The sequence below is a fragment of the Cherax quadricarinatus genome, chromosome 22 (genome assembly GCF_038502225.1).
Source record: "Cherax quadricarinatus isolate ZL_2023a chromosome 22, ASM3850222v1, whole genome shotgun sequence".
In the NCBI taxonomy this organism is placed as follows: Eukaryota; Metazoa; Arthropoda; class Malacostraca; order Decapoda; family Parastacidae; genus Cherax; species Cherax quadricarinatus.
In genome coordinates this window covers 27057457-27067332 of record NC_091313.1, presented here as the reverse complement: position 1 = coordinate 27067332, position 9876 = coordinate 27057457, and positions in this window count along the sequence as shown.

Here is a 9876-nt window from a genome sequence, read left to right as displayed (position 1 = left end):
TCTGTACACTCTCTAGATCTGCGATTTCACCTGCTTTGAATGGAGATGTTGATGTACAGCAGTATTCCAGCCTAGAGAGAACAAGTGATTTGAAGAGGATCATCATTGGCTTGGCATCTCTCGTTTTGAACGTTCTCATTATCCATCCTATCATTTTCTTTGCACGTGCGATCGTGGCACTGTTGTGATCCTTGAAAGTGAGATCCTCAGACATTACTACTCCCAGGTCCCTTACATTATTTTTCCGCTCTATTGTATGGCCAGAGTCTGTAGTATACTCTGTTCTAGTTATTATCTCCTCCAGTTTTCCATAACGGAGTATAGTTGGAATTTGTCCTCATTGAACATCGTATTGTTTAACGTTGCCCACTGGAAAACTTTGTTTATATCTTCTTGGAGGTTAACCGCGTCCTCAGCAGATGACAGCCTCATGCAGATCCTAGTATCATCCGCAAAGGATGATACGGTGCTGTGATGTATATCTGTCTATGTCTGATATGAGGATAAGGAATAAGATGGGGCGAGTACTGTGCCTTGTGGAACAGAGCTTGCTAAAGGAATAACAGGAAAAGTCGGTCGATGGATCTATAATTTCCTCACTAACAGAACACAGAGAGTAGTCGTCAACAGAGTAAAGTCCGAGGCAGCTACGGTGAAAAGCTCTGTTCCACAAGGCACAGTACTCGCTCCCATCTTGTTCCTCATCCTTATATCCGACATAGACAAGGATGTCAGCCACAGCACCGTGTCTTCCTTTGCAGATGACACCCGAATCTGCATGACAGTGTCTTCCATTGCAGACACTGCAAAGCTCCAGGCAGACATCAACCAAATCTTTCAGTGGGCTGCAGAAAACAATATGAAGTTCAATGATGAGAAATTTCAATTACTCAGATATGGTAAACATGAGGAAATTAAATCTTCATCAGAGTACAAAACAAATTCTGGCCACAAAATAGAGCGAAACACCAACGTCAAAGACCTGGGAGTGATCATGTCGGAGGATCTCACCTTCAAGGACCATAACATTGTATCAATCGCATCTGCTAGAAAAATGACAGGATGGATAATGAGAACCTTCAAAACTAGGGAGGCCAAGCCCATGATGACACTCTTCAGGTCACTTGTTCTATCTAGGCTGGAATATTGCTGCACACTAACAGCACCTTTCAAGGCAGGTGAAATTGCCGACCTAGAAAATGTACAGAGAACTTTCACGGCGCGCATAACGGAGATAAAACACCTCAATTATTGGGAGCGCTTGAGGTTCCTAAACCTGTATTCCCTGGGACGCAGGAGGGAGAGATACATGATTATATACACCTGGAAAATCCTAGAGGGACTAGTACCGAACTTGCACACGAAAATCACCCACTACGAAAGCAAAAGACTTGGCAGACGATGCACCATCCCCCCAATGAAAAGCAGGGGTGTCACTAGCACGTTAAGAGACCATACAATAAGTGTCAGGGGCCCGAGACTGTTCAACTCCCTCCCAGCACACATAAGGGGGATTACCAACAGACCCCTGGCAGTCTTCAAGCTGGCACTGGACAAGCACCTAAAGTCAGTTCCGGATCAGCCGGGCTGTGGCTCGTATGTTGGTTTGCGTGCAGCCAGCAGCAACAGCCTGGTTGATCAGGCTCTGATCCACCAGGAGGCCTGGTCTCAGACCGGGCCGCGGGGGCGTTGACCCCCGGAACTCTCTCCAGGTAAACTCCAGGTATGGCAGCCTCCGATTTAACTCTGTTGACCACTACTCTTTGTGTTCGATTTGTTATGAAGTTGAAGATCCATCTCCCCACTTTCCCAGTTATTCCTTTAGCACGTATTTTATGAGCTATTACACCATGATCGCATTTGTCAAATGCTTTTGCAAAGTCTGTGTATATTACATCTGCATTCTGATTTTCTTCCAATGCATCCAAGGCCATATCATAGTGATCCAGTAGTTGTGAGAGGCAGGAGCGACCTGCCCTGAACCCACGTTGCCCTGGATTGTGGAGATTTTAGGAATCCAGGTGATTTGCAATCCTGCTTCTTAGCACTCTTTCAAAGATTTTTATGTACTGTGTATATATACTGCATAATTACGATTATAATTATCTTTTGTGTACAACGTGTGGCCATCATTGAAGAGTTATATCTCACATATCAGCCTGTTATGTCACTGAGGTACATGTAATATTTCCGTGATAATAAGACTCGTTTTAACGAAAAGGAAAAAAAATTGTCAAATTCTTCGAAATTTAATTAATATACTCTTTTTTTATTCGGCTTCGGCCTCTGGTTTAGTTTATAGAGGAGCATCCTGACCCGGAGCACCCTTCCTTAAAGCACCCTTCCTTATAGCACCCTTCCTTATAGCACCCTTCCTTATAGCACCTTTCCTTATAGCACCCTTCCTTATAGCACCTTTCCTTATAGCACCCTTCCTTATAGCACCTTTCCTTATAGCACCCTTCCCAGGAGCATCCTTGCATGGAGGACCCTTACCGGAGCATTCTTCTCTCTCAGGAACTCTCCCTCTCCCCCTACAAAGTAACTCTCCCTCTCCCCCTACAAAGTAACTCTCCCTCTCCATAACTACCACTGCATCTTCCACAATAGAAAGCAATTATCTTTAACCCTCATAGAATATTAAATTTTATTAGTACGTGATATATTCGGGTCACCAAGCTTGTGATCTGCGCCGCTGCACCTCACGTCTAACTTATCAAAAGGACCATCATTGAGCCAAGCCGGTTACTAAACCTGAAAATTTATGTCATGGTCAGGGAAGCTATTGACTTTGAGTTCAAATGCTGGTTTCCTGCGAGGCATAATGTTTGTAAGATGTTTCTCATCAGTTCCACTACGCTGTGTGTGAGAGACCATGATGAGAGATGGTAATACCCACGTAGGAGTAATTTCAGCTTTGCTGAAACGTAACCTTTGAAACTGACGTAGTTGATGAACCTTTATTGGAATACTCGACGATGGCATTATCAAGTTCACTGCAAGACAAGCGACCTCATACATCCTTCTAACCATCAAACCTCACAACACATAATACAGTTTCGTATCACTTACCGTACACCCTCACATCTGCCACACAACTTTACATTGTCTACCACACATCACATCATCTACCGGGCAGCCTCACATCATCTACCACACAACCTCACATTATCTACCGCACAGCCTCACATCACCTACCCCACAACCTCATATCACAACACAAATTCATTAGACCACAGCCATCCCCAAAACAAAGGACTGTCGCGGTCCTCTACTTCACCAAAACATCCTCCGTAATGCTCTATTCCGTCCTTCATCTCACCACCACTATGAACCCTAACCACCACCTACTTAACCTAAACTAACCTCTCCTTCTCCCTCCACACCCGTTCCAAACACCTTTCCACCCCATCCCGCCAAAGTTCACTCCTTTCCCACCTCCAATTTACGCACAATTTTTGCATGAAAATCCGTTTTACATAAATTATGGAGCAACAATCTCTTCTCTTTGCGTGTAGCACTCATACATTTTTATTTTTCACTCTTTAAGAAATTCATCATTTGGATTCGGCTGCTACTTCATGTCTTGTTACTGAGTAGATAATTATGTACCAGCTCGATGGAATGTGCAAAGAAACAAGAAATTAGGACTAGAGACGCATGCGAGACTAGTAAATGTTGTATACTCAAACACTCCCTAGCATATACTTCTCCAAACAACCTATAAATCCACTGCAGTGTTCCTCTATTTGCTCTTAAGCCAGTCCCTAGGGTACTAATCTTAATTTATTTGCTAAATACCTAGCTGATTTTGAAGTGTTCTCGGCCTGGTCGTGGACCGAGCCGCGGGGGCGGTGATTCCCGGAATACCCTCCAGGTAGAGACCTCTCACAGCATTGTATTGTAAGCTACAGTTGACTAATGACAGATCCTCCATACACAGAACATCATCATAACAGTCTGCTGGCAAAGAAATACACGAGAAAAAGAATATGGAAATATATTTATCCGAGTGAGAGATACATCTCATTACCCGGAGGATTGATGTCTAGCTTCGTTAGTCGTTTCCGGCTTTCGGGAATTTCATTAAAGTGGGGAAGCCGAGGACGTCCAAGCAGGTGAATTCGTCAGGTAAGACAACACGTGGAAGCGCGACTGGCGTCGCGGAGATAAGAACATAAGAACATAAGAAAGGAGGAACACTGCAGGAGGCCTGTTGGCCCATACTAGGCAGGTCCTTTACAATTCATCCCACTAACAAAACATTTGCCCAACCCAATTTTCAATGCCACCCAGGAAATAAGCTCTGATGTGAAAGTCCCACTCAAATCCAACCCCTCCCACTCATGTACTTATCCAACCTAAATTTGAAACTACCCAAAGTCCCAGCCTCAATAACCCAACTAGGTAGACTGTTCCACTCATCAACTACCCTATTTCCAAACCAATACTTTCCTATGTCCTTTCTAAATCTAAACTTATCTAATTTAAATCCATTACTGTGGGTTCTCTCTTGGAGAGACATCCTCAAGACCTTATTAATATCCTCTTTATTAATACCTATCTTCCACTTATACACTTCGATCAGGTCTCCCCTCATTCTTCGTCTAACAAGTGAATGTAACTTAAGAGTCTTCAATCTTTCTTCATAAGGAAGATTTCTAATGCTATGTATTAATTTAGTCATCCTACGCTGAATGTTTTCTAACGAATTTATGTCCATTCTGTAATATGGAGACCAGAACTGAGCTGCATAATCTAGGTGAGGCCTTACTAATGATGTATAAAGCTGCAGTATGACCTCTGGACTTCTGTTGCTTACACTTCTTGATATAAATCCCAGTAATCTATTTGCCTTATTACGTACGCTTAGGCATTGCTGTCTTGGTTTAAGGTTGCTGCTCACCATAACCCCAAGTCCTTTTCGCAATCTGTATGGCTAAGTTCTACATCATTTAACTTACAAGTACATGTACTAGGGTTATGGGCACTCCCAAGCTTCAGAACCTTGCATTTATCTACATTGAACTGCATCTGCCACTTTTCTGACCAAGAATAGAGTTTGACTCCTGAAGTTCCATAACATCTACGTTTGAATCAATTATCCTACCTATCTTTGTGTCATCGGCGAATTTGCTCATATCACTAGTAATTCCCTCATCAAGATCATTGATATATATTATAAACAACAACGGGCCCAAGACTGATCCCTGTGGAACGCCACTTGCTACAGATGCCCACTCGGATTTAACCCCATTTATGGACACTCTCTGCTTCCTGTCAGTGAGCCATGACTCGATCCACGAGAGCACTTTTCCCCCAATGCCATGAGCTGCCACTTTCTTTAACAGTCTATGGTGCGGAACTCTATCAAAAGCCTTACTAAAATCTAAGTAAATAATATCAAATTCTTTATCGTGGTCAACAGCCTCAAAAGCTTTACTGAAGAAAGTTAATAAATTAGTTAGACAAGACAGGCCTCTTGTGAATCCATGCTGAGTATCATTAATCAAGCTATGCTTATCGAGATGGCTTCTTATAATCTCAGCTATAATTGACTAGTAATTTGCCTACAATTGAGGTCAGGCTTATTGGGTGGTAATTTGACGGTAACTACTTGTCCCCTGTTTTAAAAATAGGAATTACATTAGCCATCTTCCACATATCAGACACTACACCTGTTTGAAGAGATAAATTAAAAATATTAGTTAATGGTTCACAGAGTTCCATTTTGCATTCCTTAAGAACCCTTGAAAAAACCTCATCAGGACCCGGCGACTTATTTTGCTTCAGTCTGTCTATCTGCTTCACAACCATTTCACTAGTGACTGTGATGTTACATAATTTATCTTCTTCTAGCCCACTATAAAAATTAATTACTGGAATATTGTTAGTGTCTTCCTGTGTAAAAACTGAGAGAAAATAATTATTAAAAATCGAGCACATTTCGTTCTCTTTGTCAGTAAGATGCCCATAGTTACTTTTAAGGGGACCTATCTTATCTCTAACTTTTGTTCTATAGACCTTGAAAAAACTTTTTGGGTTAGTTTCAGAATCCCAGCAACTTTAATTTCATAGTCCCTTTTAGCTTTTCTTATCCCCTTTTTAATGTCCCTCTTAATGTCAATATACTGATTCATAAGATGACCCTCACCTCTTTTGATACGCCTATAAATTCCTTTCTTATGCCCTAGTAGATATTTGAGCCTATTATTCATCCATTTTGGGTAATTTCTATTTGATCTAATTTCTTTATATGGGATAAACGTTCTTTGAGCAGCATGTATAGTGTTCAGAAAACTGTCATATTGATATCTCACTTCGTTACCCCAGTCAACAGATGATAAGTGTTCTCTAAGCCCATCGTAATCTGCTAAGCGAAAATCTTGGACTGTTACTGAGTTATCGCTACTATCGTACTTCCATTCAATGCTTAATGTAATTGATTTGTGATCGCTAGCACCCAGTTCCTCTGAAATTTCTAAATTATTAACAAGGGATTCATTGTTTGCCATAACTAAGTCAAGCAGGTTATTTCCCCTTGTAGGTTCTGTCACAAACTGCTTCAAAAAACAATCCTGAACTACTTCTAAGAAGTCGTATGATTCTAAATTCCCAGTCAAGAAATTCCAATCAATATGACTAAAGTTAAAGTCTCCTAGAATTACTACATTATCGTGCCTTGTGGCCTTAACAGTTTCCTCCCATAGTAGTCTCCCTTGGTCCCTATCTAAGTTTGGGGGACGGTATATCACTCCTAAAATCAGTTTTTCATGCCCCTCTGAAAATTCTATCCAAACAGACTCTGTATGTGTTACTTCAGACTTAATACCCGTTTTTATGGAACAGTTCAAGCGATCTCGGACATACAATGCCACCCCACCCCCCTTCCCAATACTTCTATTTACTTGGAACAATTTAAAACCCTGAATATGACATTCCGCAGGCATATCCCGACTTTTTTAATTAAACCACGTCTCAGTTAAGGCAAATACATCAATGTTACCTGCACTAGCAACTAATCTCAACTCGTCCATCTTATTCCTAGCACTACGGCAATTATCATAATAAACATTGAAAGACTCTCCTTTCTCTTTACCCTTCCTGCTCATTTCTGTTTTTCTACTAAACCTATTACTGTCCTTATCACCCAGAGTCCCTGGCTTTTCAATATCTACCTCGTTCTGCTTATTACTAGTTCCCCTAGAACTCGTAATATTACTACACTGGGACTTCACTGTTTTCCTGCCAAAACCCATACCACTAACTATTCCTAGTTTAAAGTCCTAACTGCTCCCTCCACTGCAGTTGCCAGTGCTACCACCCCAGACCTAGATAAGTGAACCCCATCCCTGGCATACATATCATTTCTGCCATAGAAGAGGTCCCAGTTGTCAATGAATGTTACCGCATTTTCCTTACAGTATTTGTCCAGCCAGCAATTGACACCAATTGCCCTGGACAACCATTCATTTCCAACTCCTCTCCTTGGCAAAATACCACATATGACAGGGTTCCCACCCTTACTCCTAATTATTTCTATTGCTGACCTATACCTGCTAAACAGGTCTTCACTCCTACGTCTGCCAACATCGTTGCCTCCAGCACTGAGACAGATAATAGGATTGCTCCCATTACCTCTCATGATGTCATCCAGACGGCTAACAATATCCTCCATCCCAGCCCCAGGAAAGCAAACTCTCTGTCTCCTACTCCTGTCCTTCAAGCAGAACGCCCTATCCATATACCTAACTTGGCTATCCCCAACAACAACAATATTCTTACCTACCTTGGTGTCGTTCGTCGTGATGTTCCCAGTAGTCGACTCACATTCGTCGGGTAGCACTGAGAATGTATTAGATGTTTCCACAACAGTTTCCACGGCAGTCTCTTTCTTCTTCATCGTTTCTATCTTTCCATTCGTCTTCTTGATCGTCAACTTCGTTCCCTGCTGTCTAGCCACTGACCAGTTTCCCTTCTTGACCTGAGGACTCAAAACAGGAGGACTACTACGAATCTTCTTGTTTTCCTCGGTCAGTCGCCGAATCTCCAACTTCGCTATCCTCACGCGCACTGCGCGTGAGTTCTACATAAGACATAAAGAAGAACACTGCACCAGGCCTACTGGCCCATACATGGCAGGTCCTTGTCACACCCAAACCCACTAAAATGTATTCGCTCAACCCGTTACCAGTGTTACCCCTATTAGCTCCAATGTGTCCCACTCAAATCTCCCCCTCTCACTCAAGTATTTATCTAACCTATATTTGAAGCTTCCTAAGCTTTTTAGTGTTGCTTTCGTTAGAGATCCCACACAACCCACACACAGGGGAGAGAAAAGCTTATGACGATGTTTCGGTTCGACTTGAATCATGAGTGGGTGCGGGCGGGTGTGAGTTGGACCTGACTAGTTTGTGCTACTAGGTCAGATGCCGTGCTCCTTCCTTAAGTGAATGTGACCTGACCTAACTAGGTTAGGGCATTGGCTTAAGCCGGTAGGAGACTTGGACCTGCCTCGCATGGGCCAGTAGGCCTGTTGCAGTGTTCCTTCTTTCTTATGGTCTTATGTTTGTTCTTGAAGATCAAGTGGGTCTGATTCAGTGCTCCATCCTTCTTGAATGGATGTGACTTGGATCTGACTAGCTTAGGCCAGTAGGTGACTTGGACCTGCCTAGCATGGGTCAGTAAGCCTGTTGCAGTGCTTCTTTCATTAAAAAAAATATGAAAGGGAGAGCACTGCAACAGGCCTACTGGCCCGTTGGGAGATTCAGCATCAACAGCACCACTTGTGCCACATCTGGGTATTTTTATTTTGAATGAATATGTTATGTTAACCAGTGGCTTGCTCGGTTCAGCACAGAGATGATTTACGAGGGCAGTAGAAGATGAGGTAATCAGTCCCTCAGTCTGATGTACACTGATGTACACTGTAACCAGGACAACACTGATGTACACTGTAACCAGGACGAACGAACGAACGAACAAGTTCAGGTAAGATCCCAATGGGATGAGCGGGGAAGACGGGACAGACGAAGAATAGCGAAGGAGAGGAGTGTTCGTAGTTGTAGAAATAGAGCCAGGGCTTAACCCAGCAGCTGAGACGATCGTGGGATAGAGCTGGAGAGAACAGGACTTGGCTGAGAATGTGGACGACGTGGGCAAGCTGTGCAGGCTGCATCATGGTGGTTGATCTGTAGATCTGGTTGGCGATTGGTTGCTGGAGATCGGCGGGAAGCGGGATGGAGAGGGAGGCATGTTTCAGTATGATTGGTTAAGTATGCGGAGAGAGAGGATCAGCGTTGATTGGTGGATAACACTCTTCATATCTGCGTTTTGTTAGTTTTTCGTTCCTGTCGTAGAGCCATTTTGAAGTCTTTTGAAAGCAGGTTTTAATAATAATCTAAGTTTGAGCAGACTTTTGCTGTCTTTTTCTAAGTCTGCAATTAGGGCAGTTTCAGTGTGGGGATCGCATCCAGGAGCAACAGTGTACTTGATACTACCATGGTGCATGGAATAGATGACCTGAGGTGCATATAGCGACGGGGTGTGAGGGTTATATGTATAGAAGGTGAGGGGTTCAGTTGGTCTAAATATTGTTTCCTCTTCCATTTCTTCAGGTCTTCGAGTATCTTGAGGTGGATTTTCAGGAGGGAGTGTCTTAGCTTTCTTGGCTTTTGGTGGTTGAGTTGGAGATGAAGCAGGTGGTTCGTTAGTAGTAGTAGCAGAGGTGGAAGACTCAGGTGATTGGTCCACAGCGGTGGTGATGTTGGAAGTCGCTGATTGGTCGTTTCTTGGGGATGGAATTTCAGGTGTTGTGATGTTGCCTAATTCTTTGGTGAGCTTGATGATGTCGGCAGATGGTGGAGAGTCTGGGAA